The sequence below is a fragment of the Meles meles genome, chromosome 11, assembly GCF_922984935.1.
Source record: "Meles meles chromosome 11, mMelMel3.1 paternal haplotype, whole genome shotgun sequence".
NCBI lineage: Eukaryota > Metazoa > Chordata > Mammalia > Carnivora > Mustelidae > Meles > Meles meles.
This window is the reverse complement of record NC_060076.1, coordinates 54,864,335-54,884,217: the sequence shown is the minus strand read 5'-3', so window position 1 is coordinate 54,884,217 and position 19,883 is coordinate 54,864,335. Positions and strand designations below refer to the sequence as shown.

The following is a 19,883-nucleotide window of genomic DNA, read 5'->3' as shown; positions in this document are numbered from 1 at the left end:
TTTTAACTTCTCGAGAATTTTTATTTTCCATTATCTTAGTAATTTGTTGGCATGGATAGGCACATTTCTGAAAGGACGGAGTCACGGGAAGTCCCAGAGATAGACACACTGTATTGAAAAATTTTAAAATAAAAGTAGTATCTCTTAACATATAGCATTTCTACCTTTATTTTTTCAGTTCAGGAGATTCAAAATTAATATTGCCCCATAATTCTATTTCTTTCCTATGCTTTTTTTTTTTTAAGATTTTATTTATTTATTTTACAGACAGAGAGCACAAGTAGGCGGAGAGGCAGGCAGAGAGGGATGGGCGAAGCAGGCTCCCTGCTGAACAGAGAGCCTGATACGGGACTCGATCCCAAGACCCTGAGATCATGACCTGAGACAAAGGCAGGGGCTTAACCCACTGAGCCACCCAGGCGCCCAGCTTTTTTTTTTTTTTTTTTAGTAAAATTTCATTTATTTATTTGGCAGAGTGGCAGGCAGAGTGGCAGGCAGAAGCAGAGAGAGAAGCAGGCACCCCAGTGAGCAAGGAGCCCAATGCAGGACTTGATACCAGGACCCTGGGATCCTGACCTGAGCCGAAGGCAGCCGCTTAACCCACTGAGACACCCAGGTATCCTCCTTTACTATACTCTGGCAAATAGTTGTGTTTCTGTTGTTGTTTCTTTGTTTGTTTTTGCTGAGCACATTTTTCATTTTGAATGAATTCTCAACTTTTTAAATCTAATTAAAGTCTCCTAAGTTTAACTCAGCATTTGTGGTTAGTTTCTTTTAAAAAAAAAAATTTTACGTTTATTTATTTATTATCTATTTATTTATTTTGGGGGTTGGGAGAGGAAGAAGGAGAGAGAGAATCTTAAGCAGGCTCCATGCCCAGCCTGGCACGGAGCCTTGCGGTTAGTTTCCTGATGCTTGATAAACCGGAAGCCCATCTTTGGGAATTGAAAAAAATAAAAGAGGTTCCTGAGGGTTGCTTGTTGCTAAAAGAGCCCATTACTAAAAATAATGTCACTAGCATCCATAAACTAATGCCCACTTGTCTTGAATTAAAATAGAAATGAACTCTCAAATTCAAATATCCAAATAGATTATTGTTTAGCACTTTATATTTGCTAATGGCATTACTTAATCAAAGAAAGAATTGTTCTGAGTATTTTCAAGGCAAATAACAACAACAACAACAACAAACAAACCCATATACTGCCAAACACATAAAGAATAAGCAAGCCAACCACACACAGGCCATCACACACTCGTGAGGCACAGGGATGAGAGATTTCACTAGGACATACAGCAGACATTCATCAGTCGATAACAATTCAAGTCTACTCTCCTTCCAGTCTAGAACAATCCTCTCTGTGCTACCAAAAAAGTAGCATTCAGAAGCTTTTGGGAAATGAGCTTCATTATCAGTATGGACTACAAGGAAAACATGAGAAAATAAAAACTTAGCTTTCAGAGTCCCCATTTTTTTTTTTTTTAAGATTTTATTTATTTATTTAACAGAGAGAGAGAGAGCAGAGCAGGGGACAGGAGGAAGGGCAGAAGAAAGACAAGCAGGGGGGCGCCTGGGTGGCTCAGTGCATTAAAGCCTCTGCCTTCGGCTCAGGTCATGATCCCAGGGTCCTGGGATCAAGCCGCACATCGGGCTCTCTGCTCCGCAGGGAGCCTGCTTCATCTGCCTCTCTGCCTAGTTGTGATTTCTCTCTGTCAAATAAATAAAATATTAAAAAAAAAAAGAAAGAAAGAAAAAGAAGGGCAAGCAGGCTCCCGCTGAGCAGGGAGCCTGATGCTGGGCTGAATCCCAGGACCCTGGGGTCATGACCTGAGCCAAAGGCAGACGCTTAACCAACTGAGCCACCCAGACGCCCCCAGATTCCCCATTTTTATAGTGCCATAAAAGCCTAAAATAAAAATCGGGAACACATCAAGTTCGCCAAAGACAGGTAAAGAGACCCAAAATAAGTGTTTAGGAAGTCACTTTCTATTAACAAAAGCAGCTTTTCATTATTACCCTTTCTTGGTATTGCTGGCTACGGAGGACCCCAGCAAGTTAGCTTTTTTCCTAAGGCTAAAAAGAAACTCACCACCAAAGTTGAAATACAAGGAACCGGAAAAAATCAGTGATTTGTTCCCTGATGGCAACTTTATGCCGGAGACGAAGAGTTTCTTTACACTAAATCATTTTCTTCATGTGGAAAACACTGATAGAAATCTAGGTGAATGGATATAATTAAGTATTTGTGTGGTTCCAACTCTAAACTGCTTTTTTTTTTTTTTTTAATTTCAAACACCTCCACAACTTGCCCAGTAACCTGAAGAGAGGAACAGCCTTCTAAGAGTGAGGCCCTCCAGACATTTCCAGACTGCCTGGACAAAGGCTTGGAATGACTACAATAGTGAACCATCCTGCCTTGGACCTGAATCTAGATTGATGACCTAATCCATCGTTTCCAGCTCTGACTGCCATGGTTTTATGAGCATCAAGAACTGGGCGTCTGCCCTTGTCAACAAGTACAGATTCTTCAGAGCTCGAACGTCCGCAGAAACTCAAGTGTCCCCCAAAGAACAGAGATCGCACAGTGTCCCAGGGCTCTGGGGTGCTGCCTCTAGCTTTTACGCGTGACACGGGAGCTCCTCTCTTTGGCAGGGTAATTTTTTTTTTTTTATTGAAAGATTTTATTTATTTATTTGACAGAGAGAGAGATCACAAGTAGGCAGAGAGGCAGGCAGAGAGAGAGGAGGAAGCAGGCTCCCTGCGGAGCAGAGAGCCCGATGCGGGGCTCGATCCCAGGACCCTGGGATCATGACCTGAGCCGAAGGCAGCGGCTTTAACCCACTGAGCCACCTCGATCCCAGGACCCTGGGATCATGACCTGAGCCGAAGGCAGCGGCTTTAACCCACTGAGCCACCCAGGCGCCCCTGGCAGGGTAATTCTTAAAGGAGAGGAAGTGTGCCCGTTACTCTCCCCTGTTATCTTGGTTGAAGAACTCTGGGTCAGAGCGGGGCAGATCTCTGGGAAGCTGATTAAGCTTAGTTTGAGGCCTTGTCCTTTTCAGGAGCCCCTTCAGAATGCTGTACCTAATTTCGTACTTGTAATTCCGCATTCTGTGCAACAAGCAGGCCCCTTAATCGTACAAGCGGTAGTTCCCCTGCCACCACCACCGCCCCCGTGGGAATCGGCCCCGGAGCTAGGTGACGTGCACCAAATCTTAGTTTGGTGAAAGTGCAAAAATTCAACACAGACTCCTCTTCATTTTTATGACACTCCCCCCACCCCACCTCGGGCAAGTCGCAGTTAAAGAGGAGACCTCTTGGAGTCGCAGTCCTCAGACGGCCTGCCAACGACAGCAGTGGTTCAAAAACTGGCTACGAAATTCAACACAGACTCCTCTTCATTTTTATGACACTCCCCCCACCCCACCTCGGGCAAGTCGCAGTTAAAGAGGAGACCTCTTGGAGTCGCAGTCCTCAGACGGCCTGCCAACGACAGCAGTGGTTCAAAAACTGGCTACGTGGGGCGCCTGGGTGGCTCAGTGGGTTGGGCCACTGCCTTCGGCTCGGGTCGTGATCTCAGGGTCCTGGGATCGAGTCCCGCGTCGGGCTCTCTGCTCAGCAGGGAGCCTGCTTCCCTCCCTCTCTCTCTCTCTCTCTCTGCCTGCCTCTCTATCTACTTGTGATCTCTGTCTGTCAAATAAATAAATAAAAAAATCTTTTAAAAAAAAAAAAAAAAAAAAAAACTGGCTACGTTTTCAATGGATCCTCCTTAGCTCCTCTTTAAAAGAACATTTCGTTGTGGGCTAATTATCACAAAGGCTTGTAGACTCTAAAGGCAGAAGAATTTCCATGAGTGACCTCCCTTTGGTTAAGCGGCATCCCCGTTCCAATTTCAGCTAAGTTTTGTTTTCCAGTAAAGTTAATAGCTTTGGACTAGCCTTCTACACTTTTGTAACAGGACTCTCAAGGGACCAAGCTACAGCAACATTTATTTTTTCTGATCACAAAAGTAACGGCATATCTATATAAATATATACACACACATATATAAATGGCTTGAAACATTATAGTATTGAAAGTGAAAATCTTCCATAATCCCACACAGCTGAGAAAACCAGTTAACATTTTTTTCAAAGCATATATTAAAATTTTCATTCATTATTTTACAAAAAATGGGATTATAGTTCAGCTTTGAAGCATGCTGTTTTCCACCTAGCAATATGTCTCAGACATCTTTCTACGCCAGTCTGAAAAAAGTGAGCTTCTTTTTAATCTTCTTTTTAATGGCTCCACGGTATGGTCCTGTATGGCCAAACCATACTATCTCTAACCAGTTGCCTGCTAATGCACACTTGGGTTCTTTCCAGTTTTCCCTGTACCAAATATTCTTGCAAACATCATTTTACCCTTACATCTTTCAGCCATTGTAGGAGTATTTCTCTATGATGAATTCCCAGAAGGTGAATTATTATTGGGTCAAAGGGTATGAGCATTTCATTTTTAATAGCTATTGCCAAATTGCCCTCCAATAATTTTATACCGATTTACACCTTCACCCACACTGTGAGAAGGAGCCTGTCTCCCCACCCCCCCTTAGCAACACTAAAACCATGCAATTTAGGGATGTCTGATGTGAGTTAGAAGTTAAGAGGTTCAGCCTGTGGAGTTTTTTTGCCTTTGTGAAAAGCTAACAAAGACATCAAAAGTCTCCCCCTTTCCCTGATGAACTCCCTGCTCTGAGTGAGCCATACCCAGACAGACATCCAGCTAATGTGAGAGGTAAAAATGCTAATACCTAATGCTTGTTTTTTGGCTGGATTTTAGCTGTTTTGTTTTTAGCTGGATTTTTCAGAGATAATTTGTTGTTGAGTGCATAAGCAAATGTGTTATAGAATACTTAATAACTTAATTATTCAGGAAATGGATATCGGTCCTGACCTCAGCACTGCAGTTTTAACGTAAGCAACATATTTAATCTTAGAGCGCCAGTATGTTTACATCCGAAACATTCCTTGATTTCATCTTTATGTTTATTGGTGGAGAGCAATTTGAAAAAGCTATTCTTTATGGGGTAAGGGGCTTAGTCGGCCCTATGAAAGAAGAGCAAGGTTTGCCAATATCCAGGTTTCAGGAACTTGTTTTGGAGATTACTATGGTTTACATCCCCAGAATTAGGATCACCGGGCATTAGAGCGGGGGCGGGGGGGGGGGGAACTTTAGGGGTTATCCAGTCAAAAGCTTTTGAAACCCTGCTCCGCAAAGCCTGGGGGTTGCTTCAGGGAAATAGAAGAGGTTGGTGGAAGAAGAGAGCAGATGAAGGTTAAAAGTTCATGGTACTCCAATCCTAATTGCACCACAAGTGCCCTGCTTTGATCAGTGTCGTGTGGTGGTTGTATATTCTGTCATCTGGAGCAAGTTGATCTCTTATTTTCCTCTTCTGTAAAACAGACACAATAACAGTGCCTATTTAAGAGTAGCAAAGATTAAATTAAGTAATACTATACACATGCAGCGCTTAGCCCAGTGCCCGGCACATGCCAAGGACCCAATAAATGTTTGTTAATCTATTAGTTAAGATTTTCTTTTGAAAAAGGATTCTGTTGCTTAACTCTCAAAACCACCCATTTACTTTTGCATCTATACAATAAGGCGATTTGTTTCAGATGGAGTGGTTTTAGATTGGATTGATTTCCTGCTTCTCAATCCAATGATCTTACCCTCAGATCCCAGTACACATCCACTTTGCTGGAGATGCTGGGGGCTCTGAGGATTAACCGGCCTCCAACACACCAGGTGGCGCTACTTGCCACCCAACTGGCCAAGATCACGGCTCCTCTATCTGCCTTGCTCTTTCTTGGTTTGTGAAAGAAATACGACCTTGTGATGAAAAGTTTTCTTTGCCCTGTGGGTGAAGTTGTCTACGCGGTTCACCCTGAGAATCAAACATGAAAGTTGCAAACTCTTAGACAGCTTTCCTCGGGGCCATCTTTTCCATGATTAGGAGGACAGTTGAAAGGAGTTCAGAAATGGGCCCTTAAACTTTCTAAAACTGACTGCATTTTCTATTCTTGGCCAGACACTTTTAAAAGGAAGAACTCATCCAACAAACATACACCCTTATCAATCCTTTCCTCAGGAAAGCTTGTCTTTGTGTAGGGGAAGTTTTCAAGTTCTCCTAATGAATCACAGACGTGAGGCGGGACGGGGAGAGCTTCAAGCATTTTCCTTTTTGAATTTGTCTAACTTGAGACCAAAAACCAGGGAGCGAGGAGCAAACCCTTCTGAACTGTGTATCTCTTCTACCCAAGAGCTCCTTCCATGCCAGTCACTGCTGCCGTCTGAGAGCCAGACGTGGGCTGGGGGAGGGGTCTCTCTGTGTCAGGGCCATTCAGGGTCTGTGGTAGACTTAGCAGCAAGTAGACGTAAAAGCTGTAGAATTAAGAGTTGAAAACAGTGTTTAATGAAACCCCTCCCACCAGACGCTCTTGATCAAAGTCTATCCTTGCACTAAGACAATTGATCTACAGTTGCATACATAAAATTTTGGCAACACTCTGTCCTCATGGCTTTCAACAGAGGCTTTAGACCTCTGAGACTGGGCATTGTCCCAGAATTGAGATCCAGTTGCATTACACATACCAGAAGACACACCACCACAGCGGAGGCCCGTGCAACCACTTTCTTTTAACCTCGCGTCTGTGAAAAATTACTTTCCAAAAAAATAAGTGAAACCCGATGTCTTCTCCGGGTGGTTATTCTTGCGCCTATGAAGTCAATAAAACTCTCCAGATTTATTAGACAGCCCTGCTGTGGAAGACAAGACCACTTCCTATTCCCTAGCAGAAACGTGTGCCTTTCCTTTCTGTAACCTTCTGACCACAGATGTTCATTTTGCTCGTTTCTTTTATTTTTCTCAGAAAACTGGTCAGAATCCTGTAAGATAAGTGGCGTGGCCTGCACTAACATCCCCATTTCTGGCCTCCAGGAGGGATAAAATGAGCACATTTCAGCCTCTTCTACCTTTTCTTATTTACCTCCCATTTTCAAGCGGCCCTTTTTTCTTCAGGCCAGAAGTAGCAGAGTTTGGATGTCTCTCCTGCCACCACGCTAAGCATGAAATGCAGAACCTGCCAACAAATTATACTCCTGTGAGAGCCCACTAACCAGCAGGTGATGACCATGAAGATGACAGTGGGATTTGGTTCTATTTAATACAACAGTATTTATTGAGCTCCTACTATATACGCCGGGGCTTCCCTGGGTATGAAGATGCGAAGATATGGAGGATGATGATGCCTTCTTTCAAGGGGAAAGTCAACACTTACTGAGTGAAAGTCTGAGTGGGACAGATTCTGAAATAAACAGAATGTTGTGGGATACAAAAACTAGAACATAGGAAGATTTCTCAGAGAGGATGACTCTCGGACTCTGTGTTTAAAGATGATTAGGAGGTTATCAGATGAACCTGGAGAAGGGCAGCCCCAGCAGAGGGACCAGCAAGCACAGAGAATCAGAGGTGTGGAATGACACAGATTTGGGACCTAAGAAGTTGTGTGCATTGAATGAAGGCCAAAAGGTTGTAAGTAACCTGTGCTCTTACATGAATGTGGGTATATTTTTCGGTGATGGGGAGCTACTGGATGGGTTAGAGGCTTGGAGAACTTGTGGTAGCATTAGCAACGAGGGTGCTATCCTGGGGAGGCGTGAAGACAACCTAAACCCGGCCAGTGTGGTCAAAATGCAGTCAAATGCTCTGCCACTGAGCTATACCCGCATAGTGTGGCCAAAATGAAGAGGGTGATTCAGAGGAGAGCAAAGAAGAAGACATGGAAAGGAGGTGGGGTTACAAAGATTCTCACCCCAGAAAGACTTCTATGCAGTTGTATTCCATTATTTAAGAGTGCAAATTACCTCCCAAATGCTTTTAATTGTAAGTTATTGACTCACTAGTTCGTTTTATTCCTACCCATTTCCGGAAATGGTCTGCAGAAGGAATCAATTCTGTACCTAGAGTCAGGTCCATGCTGAGTGACTGTGGGGCCCTTGGCCAATCTACGAGCTGCTGAAGAGAATTTGTAGGACATTATCCCTGGTTCAGACACTCTGCATATCATGGAAAGATATTTATACCAGTGGAATCTTCACTAGTTTCAGTTTTGATTATCCTCGTGTCAATGTCCCATATATCTTAACTGGCACCTCCTTGGATGATAACTTCTAGTTCACTTATATTTTCAGGCATTAAGAGAGAAGGCGCTCTTGCCTACATCACTCATCTGACAAAGGAGAAATGAAGTGTGGCATCTGGGGAATCCCAGAACTCTTGGTTTGTTCCCCATGAACTTGGGCAAGGGGCCTAAGCTTAATTTCTCCAATTGCATAATGGAAAAACATCAATATCTACCTCATAGTTTTGGTGTAAGAATAAATGAGCTAATAACGAGAAAGGACTTGGCACTTAGAAAGCGACAAGTTCATAGTATTCTTTAAGTATCGTGCATCACGCCAATTGCTAGACAGTAGTGTCTCATGGCAGTCTTCACGTTTTTTCAAAAAAGCACATTTAAGCTCTTTTTTTTTTTTTTGAGGGCAGTGTTTATTTATCATTATATTCCCATTCCCCAGAATAGGGTCTGCCTCAAAGCACATAAAGTGTCTTGCTAAGAAGGATTAAATAATAATTTGTTCAAAGTCAAACATCTAGAAAATAACGTGATCAGGACTCAGATCTGTGTCTGCCTGATTCTGAGCCCAGTGCATCTTTAACCATCTCCCAAGTTTGTTGTTTTTTCTTTTTTCCCCAAAAGAAAATATTGTGGAAGCAGAATGAAGTGCTGTTCTGTGTTTTCTTTTACTACTAGCTTTCGAATTATTTAATTATCGTAAGCAGGTGTTCTCAGTATAAGTTAGTTTCCGTCCCTATCATTTAAAGGTCATTTTCAGAGTATTTCTACATGGGTTAGGCTCTTGGCTGATCATCTTCCTTCTTGAGCCTCAGTTCCAGTTTTTAATGCTTTCTTGGTGAGGTTCACCTATTAGAGTCCTCTATTTTTTTTAAACACATAAAACTTTATTGAGTGTTGGAAATCTCATATGAGATCACAGTCCTCTGAAGGCATTTCAGCTTTAATAGCTCCAAGCTCCTCCTCATCAACCAGCCCCCCACCTCTCCCTTCTCCCACCTACCCTCCGAAAGCCCTGCGTCCCCCTAGATCCTCATAGATGGCATTTTTATCCACACAGACACATTAAAGATTTTGCATTCAGTCTTCACTCCTTCCATTTTCCTTATCGAACTGGTCACCACGCCTTATTGTTTCTCCCTCAAACAAAAACGGTCTTCAAATCTGGCTTTTCCTTATCGTCTCGGCTGCTACTCTCAATCAGTACTTCACCATCGTTGGCCTGAGGAATTTGGAGTGCTTCCGAATTGAACTTCTTACCTTCAGCCCCTTCCCTCACCAGCCTTTTGAAGGCAAAATTATCTACCTATGACACAGAGCAGATCAGACGCTCTCCTGCTCTAAGACCTCTGGCCGTGCTCCTTCACCTTCGGTGTCCAAGTCTCTGCTCCCTCCTATATAACTGTGTATTTAAAACCAAGCCCAGTCAGGTTTTCCTGCCACTCTCCACATGTGTCCTTGGCTTTAGCTGGACTGTACCACTCCTGATTCTCCCAAACACCCAACACACTTTAGTAGGACTTTGTGCCTCTCTTGCAGCTGCTGCTTCTGCCTGTAATGACCTTTTCCTCCTTTTTGCCCTTAGAAATTCCTGCTCATTCCACAAGGCTCAACCAACATCACATACCAGGTGAGGCCCTCTCCACCTCTCTGTGCAACTCAAAGAAAATTCATGGCTCCCTTCTGCTTTTATCATAGCACTCCCATCCCTTCTGTTTTAGAAGTTTATTTAGTTCTTTAGTATCAATGGTCCATGGAGTCTCAAGGTCAAGGGCTACTTAATTCATGGATATAACTGCAATCTCAATACAATGATAGTTCCTTTTTTTCTTCTCTTTCTTTCTTTTCTTAAAGATTTATTTATTTGGGGGCACCTGGATGGCTCAGTCACTTAAGTATCTCCCTTTAGCTTAGGTCATGATCCCAGGGTCCTGGGATGGAGCCCTTTCAAGCTCCCTGCTCACTGGGGGATTCTGCTTCTCCCTCTTCCCCTGCCCCTGCTCCTACTAGCTCTCTCTCACACACACTCTCATGCATGTGAGCTTTCTCTCTCTAATAAATAAATAAAATCTTAAATCTTCTAAAGAAAGATGTATTTATTTATTATAGAGAGACAGAGAGTGTACATGTGTGGGGCAGGGAGGGATAGAGGCAGAGAATCTTCAAGTGCACTCTCCGCTCAGTGTGGAGCTCACTGTGGGGCTCGATCTCACCACCCCTGAGATCACGACCTGAGCAGAAACCAAGATTCCGATGCTTAATCAACTGAGCCACCCAGGTGCCCCCAGTTTTTTTCTACTTAAGTAACAAGAACACGTGGCTTTTTTGAAAATAAGTGGGCAACATTAAAGCGGTAGACGAGAGGTAAATCATGTAGAAGTTACAATATTGGATGTTAAGGAATTCTGGTCTAGCCCGTAGCCAATCCTGAACAAATGTGAGTTAATCTATGGACAAATCTGGTTTTTGTTTTTTTTTTTTTTTTTGAGGTTCTCTATTCTTTTTATTAAGTTTTTCTTAAATTTTAACTCCAGTATAGTTAACATACAATGTTATATTAGTTTCAGGTGCACGATAGAGTGACATCACGATTCTGTACATTACTCCGTGATCAAGATAAGTGTATGAACCAATGTATTTTACAAATACTTGACATCACCCTGGGCACAATCTTGTTTAATAACAAAGGTAAAGAATAGCTATGAAAGAGCCGGTCTCAGGACCATGTGGAACTAGAGATCCCTTAAACTTAGATGACCCCTACCAGTGGAATTTCTTCAGACCTTGATGCTTTCTCACTCTGCCTGGGGTCACCCTCGCCACAGAGATGTTTTCAAACCCTGCTTAGAGTTCTGTCGATGCCTTTGTTTAAAAAGTGATTTCCAAGCCACCAGAGGACCAACCTTTTCTCGCAGTTGGGCAAGGCTGTTATCTCTGGAACTTCTGCCCTTGTTTCTGTCTTGACGTGTTAGGTTTGGAGGGGAGTTTTCATTTTGCTATTGCCAGAGCAAACACTAACGGAAATGACTGTAATACTGACATATCAATGCCCCTACTTAACGTGGTTTACAGATCACTCCTGAAGGGTACCCCATGGTGCATAGAACCTGTTTCAAAGAAAGTCAGCTCTCACTGGAGGGAAAGTCAGGGGCTCTAGATTCTAGTTCTGACCCTACCACTAAATCACTTGCGTGACCTGTGGGTGTGGGTGAGTCACTCCAACACCAGTCCTCTCCTCTCTCTCAGGAATGGGAAAGCTTGCAAATTTGGAGCACCTAGGCCAGATGGGAACCACAAAAGCGTGCTGTTTACCCCTTACAGTGTTTGAATGAGGTGACAGTTTCATTGGAAGATTTTATATAAGAACACAGGGTTTTATTTTCTCTTAAGAAATCAGAAGATCTGGCTACACGGATCCCACATTTCTACTCAATTTGTAGTAACTGCCCCCTTTAACAGAGCATGGGCTCTCCTGGGTCCCAAGGTCTCCTGGGACCTTATCAAGTTCATTTGCCCTTTCATCTGTCCTACAGCGAGGTAAAAATACCAGTTACTATTTGTCATTGTGCTGGTACTCAAGGGTGATAATAAAATTTTTCACTACTAAGGCCTGGGGACTGACCTATCAGAATGGACACCTTTGTGCTAGAACGACATCCTGGGGGTGACTTGCTCTACCCAGCTGCTGGATCATGGGGAGATCTGAGAGTTCCTGGAGAAAGGGCGGATGCCCAGCGATGGGCATCACTCAGTGGCCTGAGAGCACCCCGAGACCTCAGTCGATAAGACTGGTCCTAGCCTCAGGTGCACTCAACTGAACATCAGCTCTGCTCGGACGGTAGTTTCCTCCTAGTAGAGAGATCTATTCCTGCACCCATGCCTCTTACTGCAAACAAGAAAATGAATGAAAACTAGAGAGTAACGGCAGAACGAACGATTGTTCTTCCCCTCGGTTGCTCTGTTCATTGACCCACTGGAGACTATGGTATCTGAGTCTGAGCTCCCGGTCCTAACCAATCTGTAAACCCTTTTCCAGCCTAAGCATAAGGAGCCTCTAATTTTATCCATTTCATAAATGGAGTGAAAATTTTGCAAATCATCTTGGAGAATTTTGCAAATCATTTTACAGAATTTATATAAGGGCTAAAACACTGTGTGAAATAATAAATCACCAATAAATTATTTCCATTTTATTATGGGGTTTTTCAATTTTAAAAGCACTCTGATGTTCTTTTTTTCTTTTTCTTTTTTAATTTAGCTATGGCTATTTTTCAAATGGAATTAATGACCAAAAGCTAGCCTCATTCTCTAATTACAGTAAGAGACACTAGACAGGAGCTGTTCCAGACACTGACCCATCTTGGCTCAGGGAGAAGCTCTGGGCAGTTTTCCTATGAGCTGGCTTAGTACCTGGGGCCAGGAAACATCTGTTTTAACATGGAGTCCAGCGGGTGCTCTGTTTAATTATAAAACGGCCTTGCAGTGTCCCTCTGAGTTGGCTGACCTTAGCTTCTCATGCTATACTACCAAGCAAAATGAAATTCTCCATGTTTCATTAACCGAATGTCCAATCCCAGTGTTGAAATGCCTGGAGGAGAGCGAAAAAGTTAGACCTTTGCCCTCTGGGAAGGTGTGGGGAAAGACAAAACAAAGTGCTTCCTACAAGTAACCGAGAAGCTTAGATAGGCCTGGGTGTCGCTTGTATAGGGAAAGGGGGAGCTGATTCAGGAATGACTCACACTCGGAGAATGAGCTGTTTATATAATACTTCCTCCTCTTCACTCCAGGGATCCTGTTTGGAAGGTCAGGGACAATGACAGTGGAGAAGCAACGAGAACACTGGAGAAGAGTGGAGGAATGCGGGAACACAGAGAGACTCACTCACCTTGAAGAAGAGGACACACATTGGTGTGAGCAGTTCGTGTAATCAGTTATGGCCCAGGACTTAGAGTTTATTCTTAGAATACGTACGCTTGGGATTTCTTCATGATGGCATGAATCTGTTATTTAACTATTATGAGAAGTTACCTTCCCAAATCTTCTTCTGTGCTAATGGGAAAAGAGAGCCCATTGTAAGCAGCGTCTGCTTAGGAATATCTTTTGTCTTGGAGCTTGTTGTAATCACTTCCAGACCGGTGGTATATTTATGATTTACATAATGTTACAAAGGAAGAAGTCTTAAGGATTTTTCTTTCTCTAAATCTTTGTGAATTATTATTTTAGACTCATTGCCAGATTTTTGTTAAAGGGGGAAGTTGATGAACTTTTAAACATGTCATTACATGCCCCGAAATAGCAACTCTTTGTTCTTGCAAAGATTTTTGTGGGAATTTAAAGGACTGTGTGTGTATGTGTGTATGTGCGTGCATGTGTGTGTGTGTGTGTGTGTGTGTGTGTGTTTAGAAACAGGTAGAAAAGGAAATGGGCAAAAAGGAACACTTGAGGTTCACTGATAAAGTTAAATACATATTTTGTTTTTCTGTTAGAACAAAAGTTGGCAGATTTGGGGGAATCTACCTAACATTTGGTGTGGGTTTAGGAAGCGTGGCTCTACATTCATTTCCAATCATGTTTCAATAATTAGGGGTAGCAACAGAAGGGTTAAGCCCTAAAGCAAGGAAATATCTCTAAGTCAGAAAACAAAGGGAAACTTGCGTATTTCTGAAGATGACATCGGATCGGCCTGTGAATTTCAAGCAATTATGCGATATTATGATTCCCACTGAGTACGCATTAGTTGGAATACTGATCTTTTTATTTCTCCATGTCCCGGGGTTGTACACTGAAAGAGCCCTGTTCAACTTTGCATGTCAGAATTTTGAAGGAAAAATTATAGTAAAATATGTTTAAAACAGTGAGGCCTTATGTGAGGGAACACAACATTTCCCAAGGCTTTCAAAAATCCTTTTGTTAAAAATATGGTTTTTATTTTGTTTCTTTTTTTCTTTCTTTAATTTTTTTTTTTCCTTTTACTCAAGCTTTTACCTCCCCTCCTTCCTGGAGGAAAGGAGAAACAAGTTTCAAAGGATATACATAACACAACCTACATCTAGGGCCTGGGGACTTACAATGGGTTTGTTTTAAAATGAGACACCCCACATGGAAAATAAACAAGTGAGAAAAGTTCATCTGTGTATATAACTTCAGTTCCAACAACTATGGTGACAGTCACAGTGTCTGAGTAAGTGTCCCCTAGAGTCATCTTGTGAGCAAAATGATTATTAATTGAGGTTTCTGTGAGTCTAAAGACGGTTGTTCACAAAGGGTAGGAATTTTGTTAGCGTGAGGAACTGAAGACGGAGCCCCTGGGTTGTTCTAAGATAAAATGTCTTTTTCAAATTGAATTAATTAAAAACAAAACAAAACAAAACAAAAAACAGGCACAGCGTGGTGCCAAGATTAGGAATGATGATGAACAAATGTCTAATTCATTTCATCATTTCAGCCTTTCTTCCAAAGAAGAGAAGTAATTGGTTTGATCAGTTAGGAATTGCATTTAGCTGTCAGTGATAGACACTTAACGTCAATGGGTTATTTTTAACAGAAAAGAAATCCTACCTCTGGCTATCTGGGGCTCATATGGTGACTCTTCAAAGTCATCGGGGACCCAGGCTCTTTCTAGATCTCTGTTCTTCCCTCCGTAGGCCATGACGTCCTTTTAGTCATTAAATGTTCTCTCCAAGCATGAAAGAGGAAAGGAGAGGGCAAAAGGGATGTCCTCCTAGCTTAGTTAACTCCTTTAGGGAGCTTCCCTGAAATGCCTCAAAATAATTTCACTTATAATTTATTAGCCTGACTTTTGTCACAGTGCCACACCCAGCTGCAAGGAAGCCTGGAAGATGAGGTCCCTTAGGAGGAAAAAAATCCTGGCCCCAAATGAAATCAGGGTTCTATGACTAGTAATAAGGGAAGGTCAGGTATTGGGTGGGAAATTAGAAGTCTCTGTCATACTCCCATAAAACGTCTGTAATGCCAATGCGTTGTCCAAGGCTTACGGATGGCTTCTGTTTGAATCATGCGGTATTTAAGGCACTAGTTTAAGGACACAGTTTTGCATTGCATTGTCTCAAAGCATATGGCCAAAATAAATACTTTTGCCCATCATTGATCCTTTCCTCCACTATTTGCAATTTAATCTTGGAAGTGTTTGTGTTCATAACTAACGAGCAGAAAATTCCACATCCTCTTGAAACTCCAAATTAGCAAGTGCCGTTTCTTGTCTAGAAGTTATATTTATAAATGGTTATATATTCCACAATCTTTTTCTTTTCCTCACTGTGGTTGGAGCTTAAACTTCCTTCATTGTTAAAAAAAAAAAAAAAAGTGGACATTTTAGAAAACCTGTGGGTTCATAATTAAAGAAAAGAAAGAAACTTACACAGCGTATAAAGTATGTAGAGTGCATAGAGTAGGGCCAACTTGTGAGCCCCTCCCCCTACTGGAGTGACCACTTGGACTTCACTTGAATTTCTTCACTTTCCTTACTTATGCTACTTCAAATTCCACCAATTAAAGATTCACTTCCATTCTCAGCCATCCCTTCTAAAAGGTCACTTTTTTTTTTTTTTTTTTAAGATGTGAAGTTATGAGTTGAGCAGAAATCAGTGCAATAACTTTAATCGGATTGCTTTCCTATTGGCTAGGATACAGTCACACTGAACGGGAAGTATTTTTCTCCTCACTTCATTGGAGAAAGAAACATACTCATGGCAAACAATTCAATGTGAGCAAAAAGAGGTACTGTGTATATAAGTCTCTATTCCCCACTCCCCCGCCTCCACCCCTTCCCCCCAAATCCAAGATCCTTTCCCTTCCTGATGCCAACAGTGAGGAGACATTTCTTACGGGTATTATCCAGAGATATATGTAGGTATTAACACACATAAACACAGTGTCAAAGTATAAAAATCATTTTGTTCTACCCAAATAGTCATATATCGTGTGCATTATTTGGTGCCTTTTAAAAAAAAAAAAGTTAAAGTATCATTGAAGAATTTAAAAAATAAGCACATACACCTGCTACATTAGAGAAAGAAAGAGTCCTTGTTAAACAGAAGTTTTAGTGTGGGGGGGGAGTTCTATATTTTTGCAGTGGAGATATTTCACTTCAATATTTTTTAAAAGATTTTATTTATTTATTTGGGAGTGAGTGCGAGAGAAAGAGAGCATAAGCAGGAAGAGAGGCAGAGGGAGAAGGAGAAGCAGATTCCCCGCTGAGCTGGGAGCCCGATGTGGGGCTCGATCCCAGGACTCTGGGGTCATGACAGACACTTAACTGACTGAGCCACCAGGTGTCCCCACTTCAATATTTTCTGGTGAGGACAGCAATGGCCTGGAGTCTGTGAAGGAAAACCTTAAGGAAATGGTGGAGGGTCGACCTGGGGCTCTAATGCCCGTGCAGGACATTGCTCCGACAGAAGGTAAAGTTCCAAGTCCCTAACAACTAAGTCGACAATGCATCCAGATTTCTCTAAGAACAGCCCCCACTTACGCTGGTTGTCCTGGCAGAGTTTCTAAGACCTCCGTCTTTTATTCTTGAAATGGTCCCAGTTTGGGTGACAAATTATGTGACCACCTCAGTAATAGCTAACTGACAAATTAACAAGTTAGGATCAGCTGCAAAGTTGAAAAAAGCAGTCTAAACTCCTAGACAGTGAGGGTTTGACTGGTTGGGACCCTGGTGCAGTAACTTATGAGCCTATGACCTGGGTAAATTATTTAGCGACTATTTGTCTCAGTTTCCTCAGCTGTCTAAAGGGAAGACTAGCTGCCTCCAGGTGGTATTATAAACATTTGATTAAGTAATACACGTGAGAAGCTCATCCCAATGGCTGGTTCACATGTAGGACTCCACGTGCATAGTTGTTTCTATTACTTATTATTTTCATCATGCCCCCCCCACAACTTTATCCTTACACTGTATAAAATTCCACTGATTGAGATTCATTTAAGTCAACCGTCATCATATTCTATAAATGGATCATGGTATAGCCATTCATGAAGAAAAATTAGGTGAGTCAATTGGAGGGATCCACCATCCTCACCCACCCCCAGCCCTTATGGAAGAGAGGATCAGAGTGTAGTTTGAAAATAGAGCAGCTTGGGGCACCTGGGTGGCTCAGAGTGTTAAAGCCTCTGCCTTCAGCTCAGGTCATGATCCCAGGGTCCTGGGATCGAGCCCCACATTGGGCTCTCTGCTCGGCAGGAAGCCTGCTTCCTCCTCTCTCTCTGCCTGCTTCTCTGCCTACTTGTAATCTCTGTCTGTCAAATAAATAAATAATATCTTTTAAAAAAAAAAGAAAATACAGCAGCTTGACAAGTTCTTTATAGAATTTTGGATACTAGCCCTTTATCTGAATCAACACCCAAAGAACAAAGAATCCAATCAAGAAATGGGCAGAAGACATGAACAGACATTTCGGCAAAGAAGAAATCCAGGGAGCCAACAGACACATGAAAAAGGGCTCCACATCACTCGGTATCATGGAAATACGAATCAAACCACAGTGATATACCACCTCCTAAAATTAACCAGTCAGGAAACAACAGGTGTTGTCCATGATGCAGAGAACCCTCCTACACTGTTGGTGGGAATGCAAGCTGGTGCAACCACTCTGGAAAACAGTATGTAGGTCCCTCAAAAAGTTGAAAATAGAGCTACCCTACGACCCAGCAATTGCACTACTGGGTGTTTACCCCAAAGATACAAATGCAGGTATCCGAAGGGGCACGTGCACCCAAATGTTTATAGCAGCAATGTCCACAATAGCCAAACTATGGAAAGAGCCTAGATGTTCATCCAACAGATGAATGGATAAAGAAGATATATACAATGGAATACTATGCAGCCCCCAAATCTTGCCATTTACCAAATCTTGACATGGATGGAACTAGAGGGTATTATGCTAAGCAAAATAAGTCAATCTGAGAAAAATATTTATCAGATGATCTCACTGATATGAGGAGTTTGAGAAACAAGACAGAGGATCGTAGGGGAAGGGAGGAAACCAGAGAGGGAGACAAACCATAAGAGACTCTTAATCTAAGGAAACAAACTGAGGGTTACTGGAAGGGAGGGGGTGGGAGGAAAGGGGTGGCTGGGTGATGGACATTGGGGAGGGTATATGCTATGGTGAGTGCTGTGTAAGACTGATGATTCACACACCTGTACCCCTGAAACAAATAATACATTACATGTTAATTAAAAAAAAGAAAAAGAAAAAGAAAATACAGCAGCACTTTGCACATCTGAGTTGTTTCAATTCTGGCTTTGATATGAACATTTACAAAATCTCAACAACACTAGAGAAGAATGCAAGTGTGTCATCTAGCAAAGGTGAAACACATTTGACATGCCAGAGAGACACTTTTTTTTTTTCTTTTTAAGAGAGGGAGGGAGGTAGGGGTGGCGTGGAGGGGCAGAAGGAGAGGGAGAGAGAGAATCTTGAGGTGTTCCTCAACCAGCGTGGAGACTGACCTCACCACTGACCTCACAACCAGTCTTCTGAGTGGAAATTAAGAGTCTGAGGCTCAAGGGACTAAACCAGCCAGGCGCCCTCTGGAGAGACACTCTAGTGGCCATTTTTACTATACAAGCAGAGTGTATTAATCTACAGATAATGGAACTACTAGAGTTTCAGGAAAACTTACAACCAATCACATCTCAGTATGTCCTACCATTGTGTGTAACTTTCCATACATTTATTATTTTCCCAAAGAGTGCACCTTCATGGCTCTCCCTCTGGCAGAAGCCGCATCTCAAACAATGAATGACAACTGTTTGTTCTCACACCTGGGGACTTCTGAGGTCTTTTAGGGAAGGATAAAGGAGAAACTGCCTCAGAGCAGAAGTGGAGGGGGAGGACAGAGTGATTGAAAGAGCAAAAGCAGGTATTTTCCCTTCATATTCATTTTCTTAAAATTGAATTAAGTTTCTGTGAAAAGCCGTTTTGTAGAATAACAACCTCTTTATGGTTTCACCAGCTGAGACATAAAAGGACATTTGTGGTGTGCTGTAAGTTCTGAACTGCAAGAGAAAATTTCCTGCTTACTGGCTATTTTCATGATAATAAGAATAATGTTTGTAAATAACCTGACTCATTTAACCAAGGATCCTAAAGTCCGCCTGTCACCACGGGATATTGTCACTGTGACTCTGGGTGAGAGGGTTGCCCAGAGCTTGATTTATTTTCACATTACAAAATCCCCTTCTCATCCCTCATAGGTAGTTAAAATTTCTTAAAGCATCATTTGACCTTTTGAGAACAGAACATTGGAATACTTCTTATCCAAATAATGCACAATTTTCTAAGTATATTTGAAATAATGGACTCAATCCAATAACTAGATTTACCTCTCAGCTATAGGCCAACGGAAAATTTTGGATGGCACACAACACCATGGAAAGGTCCATTTCACATAACTCTAGAAAGCTTCTGGGTCTGTAACCTGGGGAAGCCCAGAAGAAGCAAGGGGCAGTTAGTTTAATCATACTCATTAGGATGGCACAGGGGCTTGTGGAAGGTGAATTGAGAGCTTGAAGACTAAAGCAAGGTACAAAAAAACAAAAACAAAAGCAAAACAAATCAGGGAGGGGTTGTTGGCCAATAGACCAGTTATTGCCCCCTGTAACCTGGTGATGTAAATAGAAAAATGTATCAAGGTGGGTCAGAACCAAGGGGTAATGTCTTCATTGACTT

General features: G+C 42.2%; 1 long non-coding RNA gene across 1 annotated transcript; it reads left to right on the top strand.

Moving 5' to 3' along the window:
• The first annotated feature begins 576 nt into the window (after positions 1-576).
• Positions 577-15,276, top strand: LOC123952796. The gene is made up of 5 exons (XR_006820724.1): positions 577-616; positions 2,315-2,654; positions 9,770-9,814; positions 10,746-10,872; positions 12,972-15,276. It is a non-coding gene; the product is annotated as an uncharacterized LOC123952796 (long non-coding RNA).
• The last annotated feature ends 4,607 nt before the right edge of the window (positions 15,277-19,883 follow it).